This window comes from Balaenoptera ricei, chromosome 12 (genome assembly GCF_028023285.1).
Source record: "Balaenoptera ricei isolate mBalRic1 chromosome 12, mBalRic1.hap2, whole genome shotgun sequence".
Taxonomy (NCBI): domain Eukaryota; kingdom Metazoa; phylum Chordata; class Mammalia; order Artiodactyla; family Balaenopteridae; genus Balaenoptera; species Balaenoptera ricei.
In genome coordinates, this window is record NC_082650.1 from 43,536,032 (window position 1) to 43,559,663 (window position 23,632).

Sequence of the window (23,632 nt, forward strand, 5' to 3'; positions counted from 1 at the left end):
GCACTGATTTTTTTAAAAAAGCAAAGCCAAGGGTGAGAATCACTGGTCTAACCCAACACATGCTGATTCCATCCTTGCTAGGGAAGGGTTTCAGCATGGACTTGGGATGTAACCCTGGCCAAGATATAAGGAGATGTGGCAGGGCAGGGGGATGTAGGAGGTTCCAGAGGGATTCTGCTGAAAAAAATTCCTTCATCTTGAAAAGGATCTTAAGATACTGTATTCCTCCTTCTGTCCTTGGCTAATGCTTGCAGCTCAGGGGAAAGTCAGAACCAGGGCCCTTCTGCCATGACCTACTGAATCCAACCCTGAAACTGATTACCTCAACCTTTCTTTTGTGACATAAATGTTCTTATAGCTTACACCATTTTAGCTGGGCATATTTGTAGATAAAAGCATCCTGACAGGTACACTAACTGATCTGGACCTAATAATGCATTGTGTTTAATTTTGTGTTTCAGATGAATAAAAAGGTGATCATCAATATTCCCAGGATTCCAAAATGCAAGAGTTTTAAAAAGAACACGTTGGAAATGAAGCTTCCCTTTGCATTGAAAAACATTCTAATAGTCATATTTCATTAACTTTTTTTAAAGAGTAAGTATAAAATAATGTTATATGTTAGTGGTGAAAAACCAGTGCTATTAGGTTAATCTACAATCCTATATTTTCTAGAATTTTCCAGAATTCTATAATTCTAAAATAATCTTAGAAAATGAAAAATCAGTTATTGTGCTCTTCAGGTCTTGAATCTCATGCAAAGCCTACTTACAAGACTTCAGGCACCTATTTTGCCATTTTGTGTCATTACACTTAAATGACTGATTTTCTGAAATGTAAATACACCCTGTGAAATGTGGTTGCTCACACCCAAAGCTACCAACAGTAGCTTTGAAGTAGCAGCTGAAGTAACATTCAGCTGCAAGTAGGGTACATGCTGTTCAAGTAAAGTTGGTATTTCCCTTGCTGTTTTGTTTTGTTTTCTGTCTCTTTGTTTTGCTTTTGCAAATTCTCCCTGAGAAATTGGAAGACCGTCTAGACAGGTGGAAGAAATCGGCCGTTCTTTAAGTCTCTTTCCCATATCTCACAAGAACAAGCATCCTTGCTTGAAGATGCCCAGCTCTCCACCTGTGCACGTATTTTTGTCTGGCTTTCTTCTGCCCCTAGCCTTTTCTCCTTTTTACCAGCATCTCCCCCTCCCTCCCACGAACATCCAAGTCTTCCCATCCCCCTTAGATGTTCCCTCGCCGAGTTCTCTCTCAAGCTACTATACCCTGAATACCCCCTCACTGCTAAACTGGAAAGAAATATCTATCTCGGTGGCGGTCAGAGCATGGGCCCACACCAGCAGCAGCAGCATCAACCGGTTTGGCAGACAGAATAACAACCTTCAGAGATGTCCACGTCCTAATTCCTGGACTCTGTGACTATGTTACATTGCATAGCAAAAGGGTCTTTGCAAACATAATTAAGGTTAAGGACCTTGAGATTGGGGAGATTATCTGGATTATCCAGGTGGGCACACCCTAATCATAGGAATCCTTAAAATCAGAGGACCTTTCCCAGAGTGGGAAGAGGGGAGATGTGACAATGAAAGAATGGTCAAAGAGACACAACAATGCTGGCTTTAGACATGGAGGAAGGAGGGCCATGAGGCAAGGAATGTGAAAGGCCCCTAGGAGCTGGAAAAGACAAGGAAATAGATTCACCCCCAAGGCCTCCAGAACTGTTAGGTACGAACTTTGCGTTGTTCGAAAACACTATGTTTGTAATCATTTGTTGCACCATCAATAGAAAGCAAATACACCTGGGAACTTGTTAGAAATGAAAATTCTTGGGCCCTACCCTAGACGTACTGAATCAGAAACTCTAGGAGGGGGCCCAGCAATCTGTGTCTTAACAAGGCCTCCAGATGATCATGAAGCTTGGACAACACCTTCCTGCCTCCACTTCCTCACCTCCCATCTGTCATTCCACTGAAATCTGATTTAACCCCCACCCACTGTACCTGGTCTTGAATCACCTAGTTGCCTACTGGAATCATTTGTCTTTAGTCTTTGTTTCATCTGAGCTTTAATCGTCATTAAGACTAGTTGCCATTCCCTTTCTGAATTCACTGTCTCCTGGCTTCCAAGACATCCCTCCTACATGTCTCCTTTCATCACATGTCACTTCTTCACCTTCACTTCTTTTCTATGGCTCTTCCTTTACCCATCCCTTGTGTATGGGCTTTGCTTGCACTGTATCTGCATCCTCTTCTCTTTTCCCTCTGGTTCCCTCTCCCTGGGCAATCACAGCCACTCTCAGGGGATCCTTCAACCAAGCCCTAATGACTCCAGTCCCCATCTCCAGCACCAGTCTCTCCTGTGCTCCAATCCTGAATTTCAAATTGCCTTCTACATCTCTACCTGTATGCCTGTAGGGGCTTCAAATTCAATATATCCTCCTTCCCCACCCAACTTTACTCCCACAAACCTGCTCCTTCTCTTGCACCTCTCGTATTATGCCGATATCAGCCATTCCATTGTCCGATCATCCATGACTCTCTTTTACCCTTACCTTTCACAACAATTGTTCAAAAATCATTTCAATTCTATTTTTTAAAATATCTTTGAACTTTATTCCTTCTCCTCTGTGCCACTGGGCAACAGCCTTACTTCAGTGTTTCTCGAAGAGCAATTTCAAACGGTGCACCAGAATCACATATGGAACTTGTCAAAATTCCTAAAGTCCAACCTAGACTCACCTGAATCAGACCTTCAGTGGGCCAGGGGCCTGTGAATCTGCATTTTAAGTAAATAACCAAATTGTGGGGGTTTTTTCAGCTTTTTTTTTTTTTAACTAAGAAATTTTTTTTTAATTAATTTATTTATTTATGGCTGTGTTGGGTCTTTGTTTCTGTGCGAGGGTTTTCTCTAGCTGTGGCAAGCGGGGGCCACTCTTCATCGCGGTGCGCGGGCCTCTCACTATCGCGGCCTCTCTTGTTGCGGAGCACAGGCTCCAGACACGCAGGCTCAGTAATTGTGGCTCACGGGCCCAGTTGCTCCGCGGCATGTGGGATCTTCCCAGACCAGGGCTCGAACCCATGTCCCCTGCATTGGCAGGCAGATTCTCAACCACTGCGCCACCAGGGAAGCCCCCAAATTGTTTTTTATGCTACCAAATTTTAAGAACCACTGCCTTAGGTCAGCTTTAAACTGCTGACCTGAACTCTATTCCTTGGGCTTTGTATTCATCTTTCTCTTCCTGCAAAACAAATTACCACCACTTTAGTGGCTTAAACACACACACATATATTATCTCACAGTTTCTGTGGTTCAAGAGCCCAGACATGGCTTAGCCGATTCTCTACTCAGGGTCTCTCAAGACTGCAGTTCAGGTATTGGCTGAGCTGCATTCTCATCTGGAGGCTAAACTAGGAAGAAACTATTTCCAAGCTCATTTAGGTTGTGAGCAGAATTCATTTTCTTGAGATGTATGACTGAGGACACTGGCTTCTTACTAACTACCAGCTGGAGCTTGCCTTCAGGTTCTAGAAGCCACCTGCAGTTCCCTGCCACTTGCAGTTCAAGCAGTAATAAAAGAGGAAATTTTGTCTTTCTCACTTAGATGTTCTGTTGACATCAAATAATGGAGATTTTCTTTTTGAAGATGCTGTGAATCTATATTTCAGCTGAGTTGCCTAGTCGTTAAATGATTTAAATATTAGAAATAAGCCAAATCCCAATATTATAAAAATATTACTTTCAAAGTCTGTAACACTCTGTATAAGACTCTCAGGGGTGTTTGTTAAAAGTGCACCTTCTGGAACTCCACCCCCTCCCCCAGATTTCTTATTCAGTAAGTCATTTTTGACAAGCACACCAGCTGAATCTAATTCAGATGATCTAAGGATCATGCTTTGTAACCACTACTCTATAAAATATAATGAAAAATAAACACATGTAGGTTTAAATGTCTTATTTTTGATGACAAACAAAATCTTCTAACAGAGTTATAAAATTACATGCAAGAGAAAAAAATCCTTCAGTTACACTAGTGATGATTTATCTACGTCCAAAATTATGCAAAAATGAATAGCTCAAATCAACAACATAATTTAACAAATCTAAGATATTCTATGATGATAAATCACTACCTAATATTTATGAAATTAATCTGAATTGTAACAATAAAATTCCACTAAATTTAATTAGCTGAAAAAATTTCAACCAGTTTTATGTAAATCTTCCAATAAGGAATCAGTTCAATCTTTTCTTTGCTCAACAACAATACTTTTATTTTTACAGTTTTCTATTTCTTATTCAGAACACCTTTTGGTTGTGAGCAGGGCCTAACTGAGGCAACACAATGCAGTATAAATCTATCAATCACCAAACATCAGTGGGAAAAAAAGCCTATAAAATCATGTTTTAAATTAATCCAGCCCTGTTTGTCTTTGAATATCTCTTAGTTTTTGTAGAAGACAGATTATGGATTATTGAAAAATAAATTCATGTTTAGTTTACTATCCTGCACTAGAATATCCAAAAGCAGGATTTTATTTCTGCTCTGCCTACCTGGGAATTTCTATGTGATACATTTAGTGAATACAGCACTAACCTACAAGCTAGAGGCTCAGCTTCTATCATCTCTTTGTATTCCATTATCAGTCTCTAGTGAAGGATCATGCAATAATTTAGGATTCTTCCCCACAGTAAATCCAACTAATTCAGGTAATATGGTGACTTTCCTCACCACTTCCATCCTAAATTATCTAAATTAGCTGTGTGATTGTTCCCTAATACACCAATCTGTGGTGGAACCTTTCATTTGGTTTCCTGTGCTTCGGGTAATTCAATTCAGCACATCTAGATCAAGCAGCCAATAAGTACTAGACACTGAGGGGGATGAAAATATATACAAGACAGCAGCCCTTAGTAGCCAGGAAGAGAGAAAAGGCATGACAACAGATAACCAATATGCATGTGGTATAATGTAAAAAGTGGTAAATTCCTCAGAGCTGTTACAAAGTTCAGAATACAAGTTCAGAATTTGGCTTCATTTTATTTATTATTCAGACCTAGGGTGCCTAGGTCTGAAATTTCTAGGCACCCTAGGTGTCTGACAGAATCCACCAAGACCTGAGACTTGCTAACAGAAGCATCTACTATGCACTCACTGGGTCAACCGACGCCCAGCTTGGGTCACTCACATTTGCCTCTCACTTGTCCTCCTGTCACCTGCACAAAAGACTAGTGCTGTTCAACAGCCGGCTGCCAAATATGTGGGGGCCCCAGACAACTCTAAGGAGTATTTCGAGGTGCGATGGCCATGGTAGGTGTACTGTGGCTTTGAACTTATCAGCTACTATCTATGTCAGGCTATGATGCAAAACTAATCCCCAGTTCTGCAAAAGCCATTAAATTAAAATGATCAAAAGCTGTCAAGGAGCTAATGAGTTTGCTTTCTCCAGTCTTGGCAGACATTTTCTTTATATGATTTAATCATGTCACTCCTGTGTGTTATTACACCTTCAGTTCAATTTTTAGAAAAGAAGTTGATACTAAGTTTTCAAGAAAATTATTCCAAAATCATCCCAAGTTTCTTTTCAGGTCTTTGTTAAAAACATCATCTGATTTCAGAGTGTTATCAAAAATACTGGAAGCACCAGACCACCGTTCCCTCTCCTGGATGAAATATTAAAAGATGACTGTTATGTGCAGCAGTTCCTTACAATAGTCAATTCTCAGTGATTATTTTGAGGAGAAGGAAGAGTGACTTCACCAAGTGAGAATGCTGCAGCCAGCAGTCTACAAAGCTTGGATATGGGAAGTAGGGGTGGGCGTGGGTGTGGTGAAGGAATTTTGGAACAATCAATCTTTTATACAGTGAATAACTGAAAAGTATGTCAATAAAAATACAGAGAAAATGCATACATATTACACAATCTCCTTTCGGGACATTCTGCCTATTTGTCTGGCTCTGGGTTCTTAACTTTAGAGCAGCCCCAGAGAGGAGCCTTGAGAGGCAGCGAACCGGGCTGAGGACAGTAGCACACAGAGAAAGGAAAGAGATGAAGTCTTTTTGCTAATTAAAATGTTCTCTCCTCTGTTTTCAAATTTTTCTATAATGGAGTAATAAACCTTACTCCACTGAAAACTTATAGTGGAAAAAATTTAGAATATTTCTGTGCACATCCGATGACAAATTAAATATGAAAATGTGTGGGGAAGTATAAGATAAATAAGGAAATTTATGGAAAGTTTCACCCAAAGTAGATTCTGTTTCCTCCTCTCCTGATTATAGACTGTAGCTCTCCAATCTTTTGGTGACTACACAACAACATGACATTAAAATTTAGCTGTTTTTTTTCTATAATATAAGCATGAGAAACAGAAGAATTACATGACATATCATACCCCCAAAGTCCATGCATTAGGAGATAAATAAAATGTCTTTAATAAAATACCCTACATTCCCTAAAAATAATTACATCTTGCTCTAATTTTTTTAATTAATGAAAGTATCAAATAATATTGATGTAGTGAAACTTCAGGAGTTGGTGGTTTTCCTTTTTCACTTGTTAATTATTTGACACCATGAACAATCAACTTCTCCATTAATTAAAATCAGAACATCTTTTATGTGATCTTTTTTATGAAATGAGGTTTTTCTTTTAGTGTCATATTTTCATTTAGTACTACGGTGTTTTGTTTAAAAAATCATATATTTTCATGTTTAAAATATATACATATATTTTTAGACAATATATTTTTCATTTTCAAAAATCTTTCTGATTTTCCTATTAGAAAAATTAAAAAGATATTCCTTAAGAGTTCAAGGGCTCTATTATCATTTTTTAAAGGACATATTTTGTTCAGCTTAGTGCAGTCAGTTGAGTATGTTGTTAGGGCAGTAAACTTGAAATAGATGCAAATAACAGGCATCTTACAATTTCATTTAAATTTGTCTCTTTTTAGATCTCATTTTGAGTATATGTGACCTCGAGAAATAACAGCCAATCAGCCCTCTGTTAACTTTGACAACAGATTTGCTTTCTTATAACTTTAAAGGTATTTTAACTGAAGTTTGGGCACCTTTTCAAAAGGACAAATTCTGCAGACACTTAACCATTGGAAGGAAGCCTGGACTTCAAAAAACACTTTGAGTTGTATATATGGATTCTTTACTTCTAGTTACTTTTTATAAAAATAAGAAAAAATTATGTATTTATTGGAAAACTGTTAAGTCCCAAGTCATATATACAGTTAAGTAACAACACAAAAAACGTAACAAATACATATATACATAAATGTAATATATGTATGTATGCATATAATGTGTCTATGTCTGCATCGTTATCTTTCTATCTTTATCTATACATAACAGGTCTTACGAGAATCATCATGTGTCCAGTTTTTTTTTTTTAATTTTATTTATTTATTTTTGGCTGTGTTGGGACTTCGTTTCTGTGCGAGGGCTTTCTCTAGTTGCGGCAAACGGGGGTCACTCTTCATCGTGGTGCGCGGGCCTCTCACTATCGCAGCCTCTCTTGTTGCGCAGCACAGGCTCCAGACACACAGGCTCAGTAGTTGTGGCTCACGGGCCTAGTTGCTCCGCGGCATGTGGGATCGTCCCAGACCAGGGCTTGAACCCGTGTCCCCTGCATTGGCAGGCAGATTCTCCACCACTGCGCCAGCAGGGAAGCCCCATGTGTCCAGTTTTTTAAAGATGACGTTTATTTGAAGCTATCAAGCAAACTATCTTTAAGAGTTCATTCACGATTTCGAATTCAGAAAAAGAAGCAAAACCCATCAAGAAAAAGCAACTTTAGAAGTATAGAAATTAGGGCCAAACAGGTTGTACAATCTATTTTGTCTAAAAATAATCAACAGAAGGTCTGGCAGCCTGTCTTAGTTATCAGCAGCTTCCCTTCATTAAATCTAATTGCTATGCAGAGGCCATTTCAATTGATGCATGCAAAAAGCAATTTCAAGTCCATGATGGTGGCCTCCAGCCTCTCTGGGGAGTAGATAGTCCATTGTGCTCCTTTTTAATGTTCTTCTTAGTATGGGAAGGAAGTTGAGCTTACTAATGCCTGTCCATTCTGTGACCATCACTTGGCCTGAACCTGTCGATAAGTTTATCAAGAGGATTTGCAGTACATTTGGAATTGTGAAATGCAAATGATTTTACTAGAGAGAGAGAGAGAGAAGAAAAATGAATGAATGAATGAGTGGCAGAACTATGGTGCCTGAGCTTTGGCATGAGGACCACACTGCATGATTTCAACCCTGGCTCAACCTCTTATTCTCTGTTCAACCATGGACAAGCTACTTAATTTAGTGTCCATGTCTGTAAAATGGGGAAGAGAGTAGCACATGTCTTCTTGTTGTGGGGATTAAATGAGTTAATGCATGTTAGCTGTTTTCTCTGTTTTAATAAAAATCCTCAATTCAAGCTGGCAAAATTAAACAGAATTATGTCCTATTTCACAAAAATTTAGTCTTTTTGTGATTTATTCATTCGTTCATTCATCTGTTTCATATTCTCTGATTTAAGCCTCTTTCGCTTATGAAAGTGACAAAATCTTATCAAGTGAGCCAAATGCTTGAGGTTTCTAAATGTTTTAGGGTAAATCTAGATGATAAATAACACTAGCCATTGCAAAATAACCGCGGCACAATAGGAATATAGGTATCTTTTGTGTTGTGGTAGGACAATTTTAAAAATCACTTAAAAATACATTATCATTGAAATACATTTATCTTTTAAAAGGAAATAATGACATCAGATGTAGACTTGGATTTATATTCACTAGGAATAGAAAACATCACATGTGATTAAACTCATTTATTAAGAGCCTACCTACATGTATGCTGTGTTGAAGCAAAATACTTTGTATGTTAAAGTGTTCTAATAATAATTATCATTGATCAAGTGCCTACTATGTGGCAGGCACTTTATATTTGCCATTTTATTAATCCTCACAATAACACAGTGGTACAGATATTATTCCCTGTTTACAGAAACAGAAAGGTTAAATCATACACTTACTAAGAAGGAGGGAACATGTGCGAGCTCAAGTCTAAAGTACAGGTTTTTCCTCGTTTGCTATGTTATGTGGCTTTTATCCTTATAATTTAAGATATTTCTCTCTAACCAGATATCATTATCTAGTCTCATATAATTATATCCTTACCTCCCCTTTCAAAATGTAAGGTGTTTGAGGGTATAAACAATGTTTTTAATATGCAGCCCTAATGCATAGTTTATAAGACTTACGGGTACACAATACAATGTTTTCTTCTCCCATCTCTCTAAACTTGATATCTTTAGACTGGTAGAACATCTTTCAATCAGTGGCCCCTTTGATTACCATTAGGGATGTTTACATATGCCATATCTTGCTCTGGTACGGGGGTAGAATTTTGTAATCCTCTGCTTGCTCGAAAGCGGTGTGTCCATAAGTAGAAATGATGATTTTAGAACCAGCACATGACTCCATGTTCTTTTTTCCCTGCCTCAGCACTTGTGAAATCATGGGTGGAGATGGCACCTTCCACCCCTGGGTTTCTGAGTAACTATGGTGCCGACTTGCAATGAACATATTGAGTGAGCAAGATCCAAACATGGTTATTGTGAGCCACTGAGAGTTTGGAGTTGGTCATTAACACAGCATAACCTGGTTTGCACTGATACAGCATCTTAGAATCTGATCAATAAGGCATTTACCTTAAGATTCCAATTCAACATAGAAGAGAATAAAGGAAAGAAAGTTTACTACAGCCTTTTATAACAATTTACAAGGTGACAGTCCACAGAATTAGCCTTCATCTTCCTTAAGTTGTATTCTTTAGCCTTTTTCCCCTTTGTGCTACTGAGGCATGAGTATGAGCGTGAGATTGGGAAGACACTGTTGACATTATACAGAAGCCATTCTCCTAAGCGACTCAGTGTACTAAACAACATGATCTGATATTTATTTTTTGTTGCAAGTGAATCCAAGGTTGACAGAAGTCCCAGCTAAGGTACATTCTCTGTTCTGTCGCAGTGAATATGAGAGGTACCTCAAACGTGTGGAATGCATTTTTACTGGGCTCAGGGATTAAATATTGTGCTGTATGCCTTCTCACACCCTGAATAACTAACTAAATTATTCTTATAACTATGAATTGCAATAAATCATCTCACTGAGTTTAACTTTGTGACATCTTTCATTATCAGAAGAATATTTTTAAATCCCCACAAATTTCAGTGAGAAATGAAATATTTTGTTATATCTTGAAAAGGTTATGAATAGCTTTTGGTACGACAGCAAAATTCTCCAGATTCTATGTTCTGAATTTGAAATTTTCATTATATTTTCATTGCACTGAAACTAAATGAAAGCTGATCTTATCATAGAAAAAGAATTGCATTCTATTGTAAGAACTATTCTCGTAATTCCAATTTATTGTAATATCAGAGGCCAACAGAAAAACAGCAAAGTAAAGATTTATTAGAAAGAAAAATATGATTATCAAGACAAATAGCACTTTTTATAAGTTGGCCATTTCAAGCTACTTAAAGATCTCACAATAGAAATATTCACTTAACAACCGTGAAGTTGCTTTGGAAAGTCCTAATAGCTTGATGAATAATGTATTCTCTAAGTACTTTCAACTTTATTTATATATTCCCCACCTTGTTTCATAAAAATCTCAAGGTGGTCTGCAGGAATGCATACAGAGCAATGGGATTAAAAGAAGAAATGAGGAAATGGGGTCTATGAAACACAAATGTCTGGAAATAAGACAGGGATCAGACTAGTCCATAAGGTAAAACAGTAATTTACAAGATGCACATGCCCTATGTAATAAGTCACTCCTCATATGTATATGTATAACTGATTCACTTTGTTATAAAGCAGAAACTAACACACCATTGTAAAGCAATCATACTCCAATAAAGATGTTAAAAATAATAATAATAATAAGTCACTCTTCATATGTAATAAAATGAGCCACCTGCTTCTAAACAGCAGAAAATCACACCTCAAATGTCTCTTCCTCCTGTGGTACACAGTTGTCTCCACTGCTCAGACTTTCCTACAAAGAATGATTAACTTGTTTTACCAACACAATGTACTGGACACGACCACCAGAACTCTTTCACTGGATTTTTCCCAGAACCTTTGGAATCGAAATTTTTCCAGTATTTTACTTCTACCACGGCAACTTCTCACTGCTTTTCGAAACCTCATTTAACAAAACATAGAGATTAAGGCAATAGCTTTTTGGCAGGTTAATCGCATTTCAAATTAGGAAGAGGAATTTCTTCTTTTCACTATATTTTCTTAGATGGTTAATTTACATTACAAAATTACACCTTCATCTTTCTGCCTTACAACTCATCTGCAAGAATTCCATAGTTCAACATTCTCCTTAAATTCCACAGCATCCCCTCCTCCTGCTCAGGGCCATCAAGGTCACTGCTGCCATCAGAAGGATCCTCTAGGATTGGCACAAGTGTGACTCTATCCAGGTAGGATCTCATGCCTGTGCAGTACCACCTCCATCTAATCTTACTATCGGAGCCTGTATTAAAGCCTTTGAATTGCAACTTATAAACATCTCTAGCATGACATTGGTACCACAGTACTGTAAACACTAATCAAACTAATTCAGTGCCTAATTTTATTTGCTCCTGCTAAATGGTTCATATGATATGGCGACCTTAAAGGCAGCCTTCTCATACACTTTACACGGGGAGTAAAGTGTACGAGAAGTCTAAATTTACACGGGGCAGAGGTAATCACTCCCAAATACAATTATCTCATTATCTCCAAATCTATATGTGGAGAACTCGATTAGGACCAGCACACTTTCCATCTTTAATTTCTTGCTGTCCTTATTGCTTGTTCTTTTTAAACAGCTATTACTGACAAAGTAAAAAGATTAACGTTTTCCTGCTTGTCAGTGCTGCCAAACAACAAGGTCTGGTAAACAAAACAAGGACAAGCACTCCTATTATTTTTGTTTTCAGTTTTCCCAAATGCAAAACTGGTACAATATAAAGACCAATTCTCTACTACCCTGGGGCATTAATTATCAAGATAGTGATCATCAAGCTCAAGGAAATTCCCATAAAAGTCTTTGTATAAATACAAACCATTTTTCTCTCCCACACTTGAACACACACACTCTTCTTAGGTTCACTGAACTAGAATACAAGGTATCAACTTCACCATTTATTATGACAGAGTTGCCTGTGGTTATTCTGTCTGCCTGAGAGTGCAACCAGATTTGAGTTGCAAAACTGACCTCTAACAAGCCTTTATAGATTGATTTAGTGTTGGCTGAATATTCATAGACGCAAAGAGCTATCCAAAATATGAAAGAGGACTGTCTTCCTCTGAGAATTTGCGATCAATTGAGCTAAATATCAAAATGACTTCTTTTATGTTTCCTTAATCCAAAATATTAAATAGATGCTATGAGACTAGCATTGCTTTTCAGATGTATATCAATCTATCCATACTGAGTCAGGATTTATTTCTTAAAAGAAACAGTACTAATTTTTAATGAAAGTAGAAGTATGTTATAGTTAAAAGGATATAAAATGAACAAAATATTTTTTAACAATGCCACAAAAAATAAAATCATATATTTAAACTGTATTTTAAGCAAAAGGCATTTTAATAATTAAAAATAATAATAATTTTATATGTTAGAGATAAAAGGTATAATATCAGTACTACCTAACATTGTCTGAATTGACTGAAAAGCCTTAATATCTTGCTGCCCAACAAGAGGTCAACCCCAGGCACCCTCTTGAAAGCGTCCTTAAGTCAGCACCTTAGGAATTTCTCCAGACTCCACCTGCATTGGATGTTCCAGGTAATCTTGCCCTGTTTTGGTGAAAATCACACACCTGAGATTTCTCCTCAATGCCACCTTCTACCCAGCTTCCATCCTTCAGAGCGACACTTCAGTTCTGTCTGCTAGGCTTTTGGTGGGCTTTGCCCTGGACTAGCTTCCTGATCTCCCCTGCCTCCTTACTTTGCAGATTTCATGAAAAAAAGGCAACCCATGCCTTGCCCCTAAGCTCCTTCGCATTTGGAAGAGGCTCCAGACAGAAATGAAAAGGCCTTGAATAAGTAGGGACACACTCAGAAGATCAGGGCACATTTTGAGATCTTTAGCATCAAAGATCTTGGGATTTTATCAACCCAAGGACAAGCCTGATGAGGAGGAGCTAAGTCATTCCAGAGAAAAAGCCACAAGGATTCTTCTTTCTCTGGAAGCCACAGAAATGGTTCCTAATCGGTGTGTCTCTGGCCCTGACTTCTGACTATGAATCAAAGTCCAGCCTGTCATGGATGCAAAGGCAAACTTGACCTTTGCTTGGGACCATTCCTCAGCCCACCTGGTTTGGTCATGGGTGTTGGTCAATGACCAAGGAACTGCTCCCTCCAGAGGCCTTCTTGTCCAAACACATTTTTTTGCTCAAGCCTTGTGCATGACTTGCCACTAACTTTGCCTCACAATCTGCAGCCCTGGCTCAGGCATCTGACGATCTGATGCTTTATCACCCAGACTAAAGGCAACATTTCCAAGAATAACTTATTGGATTGAAGATGTCTCCCAGCATTTTTACAAGATAACTAAGCATTTTTATGAATCATGCTGTTATTGCCAAATTTATTTGAAAAAAAATCAAAATGCTTAGTAACTTTAGAAATAGGTCTCTTCCTAAAATGAAAGTTCCTCTTTCTTAGAGTACACATGAGAGGCCAACAAAAATGACTTTCAGAGACATCCAATATCAAGGAGGCTTTTCTTCCAAATGTTCACTATACTATCAAAGCCAGGTTCCTTAAATCAAAATCTGGCTAAATAAAAAAAAAGTTACCAAGAATAAAAAACAATGCCTGTATTATAAATATTTAATCAATGACACCATTGATAAACCAACCAGAACTACATTAAGATGCTTCATGACTCATTGTTTAAACACAACATCCTCAAGAATACTCCTACCCATTCAAACTTTAAAGTAGAATCTAATAACAAATAAATCTTCTAACACTGATAAAGTAACATCTACTAATATTCCAAACTAGATGTTAATATCCAAACACTCTTTAAATACCCAGACATATTCATCAATTGGTTGAAAAGAATGGAAGATTAACTCACGCAATTAACCCAGCAGCGGGCCTCTCTCAGACAGCTGGGAAAATGGAGCATGCCAGCATGTCAAACCTGCTACTCATCCAGTTCTAACAGATTAAGATGAATCAGTGTCAGAGAGGGAACGAGGTGACAGGTAATGTGGAACAGAGGTACATGGGTAAACAACTCCCACAAAGATCCACATCATCTTTGATGCCAAAATGCCATGCAGAGATGCAAGACTGAAAAATGACCTCCTCTCTCTAATCTCGGGTTGTTATTGCGCCAGTATATTCCAAGATGGAAAACAACCTTTATATGTTATCCCTAAATAAAACGTTTCAATCACATAGTCAAAAACGTTCTTTAAAGGATTCTGAAACTGTAGTATGATATGTGACTAAAGCAGTATCCTTTTTATTTCCGTTCACACAATGGACAGACATTTATTGGAGAGAACTCTATTACCAGGCTGCCTTACCCCAGCCACATAAATTCTGTTCCCAGGGCTCCCTCTTTCTGAATGCCTCATTGTCTAGAAAGTGCTTTTTCTGCCCCCAAAACCCTGCTTATTGCTAACCAATTGCAAAAACTTATGATGACCACAAGAAAGAAATCAAGACTCCAAAAGAGAAATCAATGAATAGAAGCCAAGTCTCCAAAGATAAGGAAGGAGAAATGTTCAACAAACACATGAAGTAATTTTCAGTCTTACTAATTATCAAAGAAGTGTACATTAAAATAACAATAGAGTACCATTCAGCATACATTAAATTAGGGAAAAAAAGGAAAATTCTCAGTGCTATCAATGTGGCAAAACACAGAAATATACTGCTGTGAAAATAATGATGTAGTAACTAGATTTTACTATTTTGGAATGTTATATGGTATTGTATATCCAGAATCATAAAAGTATCCTTACACTTTGACGCAGTAATTAGAGAACTTATCTTAAAAAAAACTCTCAGGCATAAAAATAATACATGCATGAAGATATTTATTACACATTTATCCATTCTTCTCCTGAGTTCAGTGAGCTTTTATGACCATTACTTTGAACTCTTTAGCAGGCAGATTGCTTCTCTCCGTTTCGTTCCTTTTCTGAGGTTTTTGTCTCAACTGGAACATATTCCTCTGTCTCCTCGATCTGCCTAATTTTCTGTTCGTTTCTATGTATTAGCTATATCAGCTCTCTCTCCCAGTCTTGAAGAAATGGCCTTATTTAGGAGATGTCCCATGGACTCTAAAAGCACAGTCCTGCCTGGCCACCAGAGCCAAAGGCTGTCCCCTCTGTGGGCTGAGTGTACCCAGCTCTTGTGGCAGGACTGCAGCTGCCGTGGCGCACTGGTGGGCAGGGCTGGCCCCTGGGATGGCTGCAGGGCCCAGAGGCAGCTGCCATGGGGTACTGGTGGGCAGTGCTTAGCTTGACTGGCCGTGAGGCCCGGCCGAGGCACAGGGACTGATGAGGCGCTCAGCAGGCTGTGCCCGCTCGCTCTAACAGGTTAGATGGAGAATTCCAAATTGGTGCCCACCAGCACCAGTATTAGCAAGGTAGCCTGAGATAACATAATTGGCTCCTGCCGGTGTCTCAGTCCCCAGGGAGCATCTCAACTGGTTCCTGCGTCTCTGGCAGACGCTTCAAGATTAGTACGTGGGCCCCCTTCACCTACGGTCTGCACACTTCTCAATCTGGTGTTTTTGCACTGGTTTTGGGCTTGAGTTAGTCTATGCACGAGACCATTGAGAATGGGTTTTCTGTTCTCTGCAGTTCTATAGTTTTCCTGCTCATATGTCCTATTTCAAAGGCAGGTGTTTTGGGGGCTCATCTTTCCTGCTCAGGATCTAGGTGTTGGGATGCCTGATGTGGAACTCAAATCCCTTGTCCCTCGGCAAGGCCGTATTTCTGCCTCTCCTACCTGTCTTGATGCTGTCCTTTTAGGCCTTGTTGTGCAGGCTATGTTTATCTAGTTTTCAGAGAGAATTATTCCATACGTAGTTGTAGACTTGTGTCTGTGGGAGCAGGAGAGTGCAGGATCTTCCTACGCTGCCATCTGAACCCTCTCTCTGATGGTAATTATTTTTATGCACCGTTGATTTAGACAAGGTGCTTTGAGAAAAGGACAAACATTCTTTGAACATAACTGAGAGTTTATGGAAAAGACTACCTCATTTAAAAGTTCTCCTCATTGCAAATATATAATAGGAAAGGAATTTCTACATTTTCTGAAAAAGATGTTACCTAATATTCTGTGATAACCCAGGATTAACTATTTACTTATACAATTCTAATTCTTGTGCCTGCCTCATATAACAAAAATAACATTAATATTTAAATCCTCGGGTTTTTTTCACATCTAAATAGTTTTTCTCTTAAATAAGAAAAAAAATACATAGTAATAATATATAGGAATTAATATACTTAATTGCTAATAACAAACTTTGTCCTTAAACTTTATTTTTGCTTTTCTCACTAGCAAATATGAAAGTGATTTGAAAAGGGGATAATATCAGATAATGCTAGCTAATAACTCACATTAAATTCTCTACTGGTTTCCACTTATTTGGAAACATATTTTTAAGGCTTCTTTTAAATTTGCTCCTCAAGTACTTCCCATCTATAACTTGCTTTGTCTTGGAGCATCTCTGTGCAATAGTAACTGGGTATTGAATTTATTAATACAGCAGAAAGTGAGGTAGAGTCTTAGGGGTAGTAAAAGTCCAGACTTGGAGACTTTGCTTAACTTCCTCAGTCTCCTATTAGCATTTTAATAGGAGACTTTGATTCTTTTAAGTTAAATTCTAGTTTTATTCTTTTCAATTTTTAATTCTGTTTTAATTATTTTAATAGTTTGAGATCATGTGTGAACAGCATCTGGGGGAGATAAAGTTTCCTTCTGTGCAACGGGTTGTTTACAGGTAGTGTTTATTACCAAATGGCTTTAATATTTACCAAATGGTGACGGATAGAGGAAGGTAGTTGCGAGTCGTCTTTCTAACCAACATATCTAGATTAGGGAGGGCATTCTCTACTAGACAAATAGCCTAAGGAGATGTTGTGAAATGAGAGGAAGCAGGATTGATCTCCTGGAGTTATGAAGTATGACAGACTGGAGACAAGCCTAGGAGTGATGGGATCTTGATAAGACTAGGAAGGCAGTTTGCAACCAAATCATGGCAAAGCAAAACATTAGGGCTTGGTCCTGTACAAGAAGTGTACTGAGACCATATAGTTCCTGATCATCTCCACTCTGTTCTCCTTGGCACCGTGATAAGCATCAAGATTATTTTCACACATAAAACCTTCCCCGGCAAGACAAGCCATTAACATCCCCAAATCAGCTTGCAAGCCAGGCTCCAGCATCCCTCCTGTACACTTACTGGATTATTCTCCCTCTTACTGAGATCCTCCTTCTTTACATCCTTATTGAACTCTGTTGTTTCAACCATAACTCTGAGCTCTTAATAATATTTGCTGTATATTATTCCTCATTTTTTTCATGTGTAATCTACTTCCTCACCAGTATGGTGAATTGCAAGGGACTAAGTATAACGTATTTTACATTTTTGTAATGCCCCCTTCCGGACTTGCACAGTAATGGCTGTATGATTGGTAAACGACAAATTTGTACTTATTATTAATTAATTTTCCTTCTAACTACAACAGTTGGAAAATTCTCTTATTTATCTTTCTTTTTAAAACACACACAAGCATCACACTCAATACAATGTATAATTAGAAAAATTACTCAGTTATTCAGTGAGGTACTGAGCAAAGCTGTCAACAGGGCTGGTTCCACAATGGGTCCTTGGTAAGATTCAATGCATATTAAATAGAGAAACAAAAGGAAATATACTTGAAGCTTCTTTTTTGGAAAATTAAATAATATGTTTCTAAGAGAAACAGATTTATAATGATAGTTAAATGGGTACAGTTCTTAAAGAGGCAATGCTTTATAAATATTAAGAAGTCAACAAACCAGACAACTAGGAAACTTAACTTAGAGTACATTTTTAACCTAGATTGCACAAATTCTTAACATAAACAAGTCTTTTAAGGAAACATGTACACATTTTCTATAACTTTATTTGATAGTAGAAGGGAAAAATCTTCTAGATGTCAATGTACTCATCTTTAAAGTTAGTTATATTCTGAGGGATACCCATTTCACAAAGTTTTCAACAGCTCAAGATGTTTTCTTTACCCTCCAGCTGCCAGGAGCCCCCTATTCATTGTTCTCTTTCCACGTCTCTCCAGCCAAGATCAACAGGGAATGACAAAAAATCATACTCTGCCTACAGAATCCTCACTTTAATGCCTACTCAGTCTTCTTAGGATGAGGGCCAAGCTCCAGAAACATGGTCCACAGTAACACCTGGCCTGGTCTGGCCCCACCTTCTTCTTCAGCTTCTGTTCCCCGAGCCCCTGGTCCCCCTAGGGTTCAACAGGGAATTTCTTTCAGTTCCTCAAGCCTTATGCTTGCTTTTCTCCAGTCCTTTAAATGCATTGCTCCCTCTGACTAAAACACTCTTTCTCTCCTTTCTTCCTTTGCCTGGGTAATTTCTCTTCTTCCTTAGCATCAAGAATTCTTCGCTGGTCTTAATCAGGTCATTTGTAGAGACGTGGATGGATCTAGAGACTGTTATACAGAGTGAAGTAAGTCAGAAAGAGAAAAACAAATATCGTATATTAACTCATATATGTGGAATCTAGAAAAATGGTACAGATGAACCGGTTTGCAGGGCAGAAATTGAGACACAGATGTAGAGAACAAACGTATGGACACCAAGGGGGGAAAGTGGCGGGGTGTGGTGGTAGTGGGATGAATTGGGAGATTGGGATTGACATGTGTACACTAATATGTATAAAATAGATAACTAATAAGAAAAAAAAAAAAAGATAAGGTGATAGAAGGTAAAGCCTGGAGCTTCTGTAGGAGGAGGAGGAGGAGTTGTTGCCCTACCCTCTGTGTCTAAACAAAACACTAATCAAAGACAGCAGAAACAAACACAATTTTGGCTTATGTCATAAAATAATGTCTCAATCTTTAATGGTCTAGGAGCTGATCATAGAGTTTTCGTATCCACACTCCCTTCCCTATGTTTGTCAACTGCATCATATAATAGTTTCTATATAAGAGAAATTTCTAGGAAGGAAGAACTCCAATGACACACTAGTTGACAGGTCTTATTAACAGCAAAACACTAAACTTACAATTTTAATTCTTTGGGGTTGAGATCATTCAATGTTAAAGATCAATATTCATTATATAAAGACCCTAAAACAGTGCCTGACATATATTAAATGGCAATAAATATTAACTATTACAATTACAAAAAAAAAAAAAGAATTCTTCTCTGGTCTTGTGCCTTCCTCTCACTGTCAAGGTTAGCTACCCTCCTCTGTAAGGCCCTTAGTGCCTCTGGACTTCTATCACTGCACTGTTGCACTGTAATACAATTGTCAGTTTTTTTGTTTTCCTCTGTTTTTTTGTCTTTATCCCCCCAATACATAGTGAATTCCTTGAAAACAGGTACCGTCTTGTTTATTGCTATTATTTCCAGTGCTGGTTGTAAATCTTGATTATTAGAATTACCCACAGATAAGGCTGCTGAAATAGGTAAGCTTGTATCATTGCAAAGATGGATGCCATAGCGGAAGACACCATGTGTATATGCTAATAAAGTCCAGGAAAAAAAGAAACATTTGCTTTCAAAGAGACACAGCTCATTCTTTGAAGAAATGCTTTATGAAGTTTATCAGCCAACTTTATTTTTCATCTAAGATGTAAAAAGCCAACTACAAAAAGTTCATATCTACCAAAAATTGCTCAAATGCTTCAAATAAAACCTAATACCCTAGACACACTTAGTAATTGCAGCCATCCCTCAAGGGCTCAAAGCCAATACAGAGAGCACCAAATTTGTGAGATGAATGCACAGATTTTATGTCTACAAACAATTCCCTTTTGAATTGGAGAGGATATTATAAATTCTCTGTACCAACGTCTGTAAAGATAAGACCAATAGAAGAAAAATAGCCACATCCCACCTTGACATGTCTACAATAGAACTACCCATCAGTCTGAATTGATGGGATAGCAAAACAGTAGAGTTTCAGTAACTAAAATAGAACATTTTTTTGGCAAAGCTTCTTGTCTTCCTGTGTTCAGCTGAAAAAAAAATATGTGTGTAATAATTATTGGAATTTCTGAGAATACATCTTTCCCTGGATTTTTTCAAAGCTTACTTAGGAAAGTACATTCAAGTCTCCAGACTTAGTTTAATAAATGGCTTTTCTTCTAGGTCCCAGTTGCTGTCATATGAATGAAATAGCTTGAAACTAAAATTGATGTCAGAGAAAATGTGTTTTTCAGGGTCTAAACTTTCATTTTGGAAACGATTTCATCACAGGACCAGAAATTTAAGTGATCTAAAAGCTTCAGTTCAATTTTAAGTAGGACAAAGTCAGCTGCTGGTGGGATTTGGTTTTGTCCCTCCCCATGAACTTTAGGTCTGGGTGCAATCAGTGAAACCCAGGGCAATGAGCTGCAGTGGCTCAGCCAACTTGATTTATATCCTGGATCCAACAATTAACAGCTACTGGGCCTCAGATAAGCCACAACCTCTGCGTGCCTCAGTTTTCTCATATCTAAAGTGTGGATCATGACGGCAGCCATCTCCTTTTCATTCCTTTGAGAACTAAATAATAACTAAATAATATAATGTTTGGAAAACATTTGGCATCATATCCCACCCAGATGATCAGTGGGCAAATATGGCCCACAAACATCTTTTATTTGATGTGTTCAGATTTATAAAACAGGCTTAGTGGCCAATTTAAAAACCAAGAAAGTTCCCATAAAAAGTGAGATTTCTGGCTCCTTGAAAAAGCGAAAGGTCAGGTAGCAGATACTGTTAGTTGGTGACCACCCATATCCCACTGCATCCCCTGTGGCTTAGAAGGTAACCTCAAGCAGTCTCCCTGCCTACAGTTATCATGACCAGCCTCCCAGACCCTCAGAAGCATGATTATGGGGCGTGCTGTAACCAGTCTCTCAGGAGGTTCTCAAGAGTGATTAAACCTCTGTTGCCCACATGCATTAATACACCTAAAGAAAAGACTATTTTTTACAGCAGTTTTCTGTTCACAGAAAAATTGAGCAGAAACTGCAGCAAGTTCTCCTATACCCCTGCCCCCAAACGTGCATAGCCTCCTCCACTACCAACATCCCCCTTCTGAGTGGTACATTTGTTACAATCGGTGAACCTACACTGACACATCATTATCACCCAAAGTCCATAGCTTACACTAGGGTTCACTCTCCATGGTGGGCATTCTATGGGTTTGGACAAGCATATATGTACCCATGTACTCTGTATGGTCATTATAGGACCATACAGAGTAGTCTTACTGCCCTAAAAATCTTCTGTGTTAATGCATCTTTTATTAGCTTTCATCCCTGCCCAGTCTCACTTCCCCTTTTCCTCACCACGCTTCCGGGGACCCATTCCCAAATAAATTGCCATTACCCAAATGCTAACCTCAGGCTCTGCTCTTGGACAGATCATTACCCTCTCTTCCAGAGCAGCAGTGCCTGGAGCCAAGCAGATGCAGCCCCCCAATTCCCCACGGACCCCACCACTCACACCATGTCTGCACAAGCACTTTGCCTTGGCCCACTGTGTCCACACAAATGACCTGCCTGCCTGTGGATCTCTGAGCTTGAGATCCAAGAGCCAGACCAACCCCTTAATTTTATGAAGGAAACCACTGAGCACAAACAGGAGCAATGACCTGCCCAATTAGACAGAAGACAGAAGCTAGAACCCAAAACTTATGGCTCTGAGTCCCACGCTCTCAGATGCCCCATTTTCCCCAAGGTAGATGTCACTCATCATCAGCCTAAGGAAATCTTATATTCTTGTCTATTTTCTCGTCTTCATCCATTCCAATGCCCTCCTCTTCAACTTGGATTTCAAGTGGATGAAGCTTGGGATTCCAGGGGAGAGACTATCCCTAGTAAAGACCCAGGCAGGAGGGGCTTCTCTATTTAGCACACACAGTCACCTCCCCACCCCTTGCAGTCCTGGAGGGGACGCTGCTGATTAGGAGCAGAAGAAAAGAGAAGGGCCAGCTGGCAGCCCCAGAGACAGGGCAGGGAGAGATCAGATGAAGCTGTGGGAACCTGAAGGAGAAAAGAGGGAGGAAAATGGATAGAATTTCTTTCCAATGAGATTAGAAAACCAAATGTGATTTCTTTCCTGTCTGAAAAATCCATCTGTAATTGAAAAGTGTGGAGAAAATCAATCTTGATATATCTTAAAATTGGAAATTTGAGTCAGAAAACCTAGTCGGAGGCCCAGTTTCACTCTCTAAATTGCTGTGTAACCTTTGGCAAGTAGTGTAAACTCTCTGGGACTTTGTTTCCTCATCTGACACGTGGGTGTAACAGTAATCCCTGCTAACTGGCCTTACTAACTTCAATCATATGTAAAGTACTTACAGTATTCTAGGCACTACACTAGGAGGTTACATATATTTTCTGGTTTAATTCTTGACTTTGAGATTGGTTGCTATTACCCCCATTTTTCAGATAAGGAAACTGAGGCTAGAGGGGCTTAGCCACACACCCACAGTCACACAGCTGTGAAGGTTGTACCTGAAATTCAAACCCAAGCTGTTCAACTTCACAGCCTGTGCCCAAATCTCCACGCTACTCTTTGAAAAAGCACTTTGTAATGAGTCCTAACATTATGAACCTCACATTTAAAGCATCATTAATTCATTTGAGAATAGACAGGAATACAAAGGAGCTTCACTAATAGAACCGGTATTAGCTTCATGATACCATGAAATTTTGTCCACTATCACAGCCTTATTGGTGATATGCCACAGTCATTACTAAATTTTGAGTAGAGTCAGATCTGAGACAAGTCAAATTTTACTTTGTAATGAACAGCATATGAAAAGGCATTAGGTTAGTCACAGTGTTAAAGATGTCAGACCTTGCTTACACATTCCAAAAGGACATGTGTCTGTAGATCCCTGCATTATTGTAGGAAAATGTTCACAGGTTTCTTTAAATGACTGTGCATTTTAAGTATTTGGCTTCAAGTAATTCAAGTACTTTATAATATAGCAGGTGTACTACTATCTGGTTGAGTCACAACGCCATGAAAAAGATATTCTGTCTGACCACCTACTTTTCTCATCAGATAACTGATCTCAGTGTCAAGCCCAGAGATAACCAATATCTGGAAAAATGAGCAAATGATGACAACGTCAAGAGAAGGAGAAAAATGAATCAGGCTATGTAAGAACACTATAGCATCCTTCTCCCATTCCCCCAACCTAAGTCTCACTAGAGTAAAATCAGCAGCGGCACCTCAAAGCAGGTGTCTAGGCTGCTGAGGGCGAGGGCGGGCCCATGCACTGAGACACTGCCCCTTCCTCCTCCTTTTAGACGAGCACAAGCTTACACACTCACAGG

The 23,632-nt window shown here is 38.7% G+C and overlaps 1 protein-coding gene across 4 annotated transcripts in view; it reads right to left on the reverse strand.

Annotated features, from left to right (window-relative positions):
- The window catches only part of SLC35F1 (solute carrier family 35 member F1), a 398,845-nt gene that overhangs the window by 249,775 nt on the left and 125,438 nt on the right, over positions 1–23,632 (reverse strand). The window lies entirely within an intron of this gene.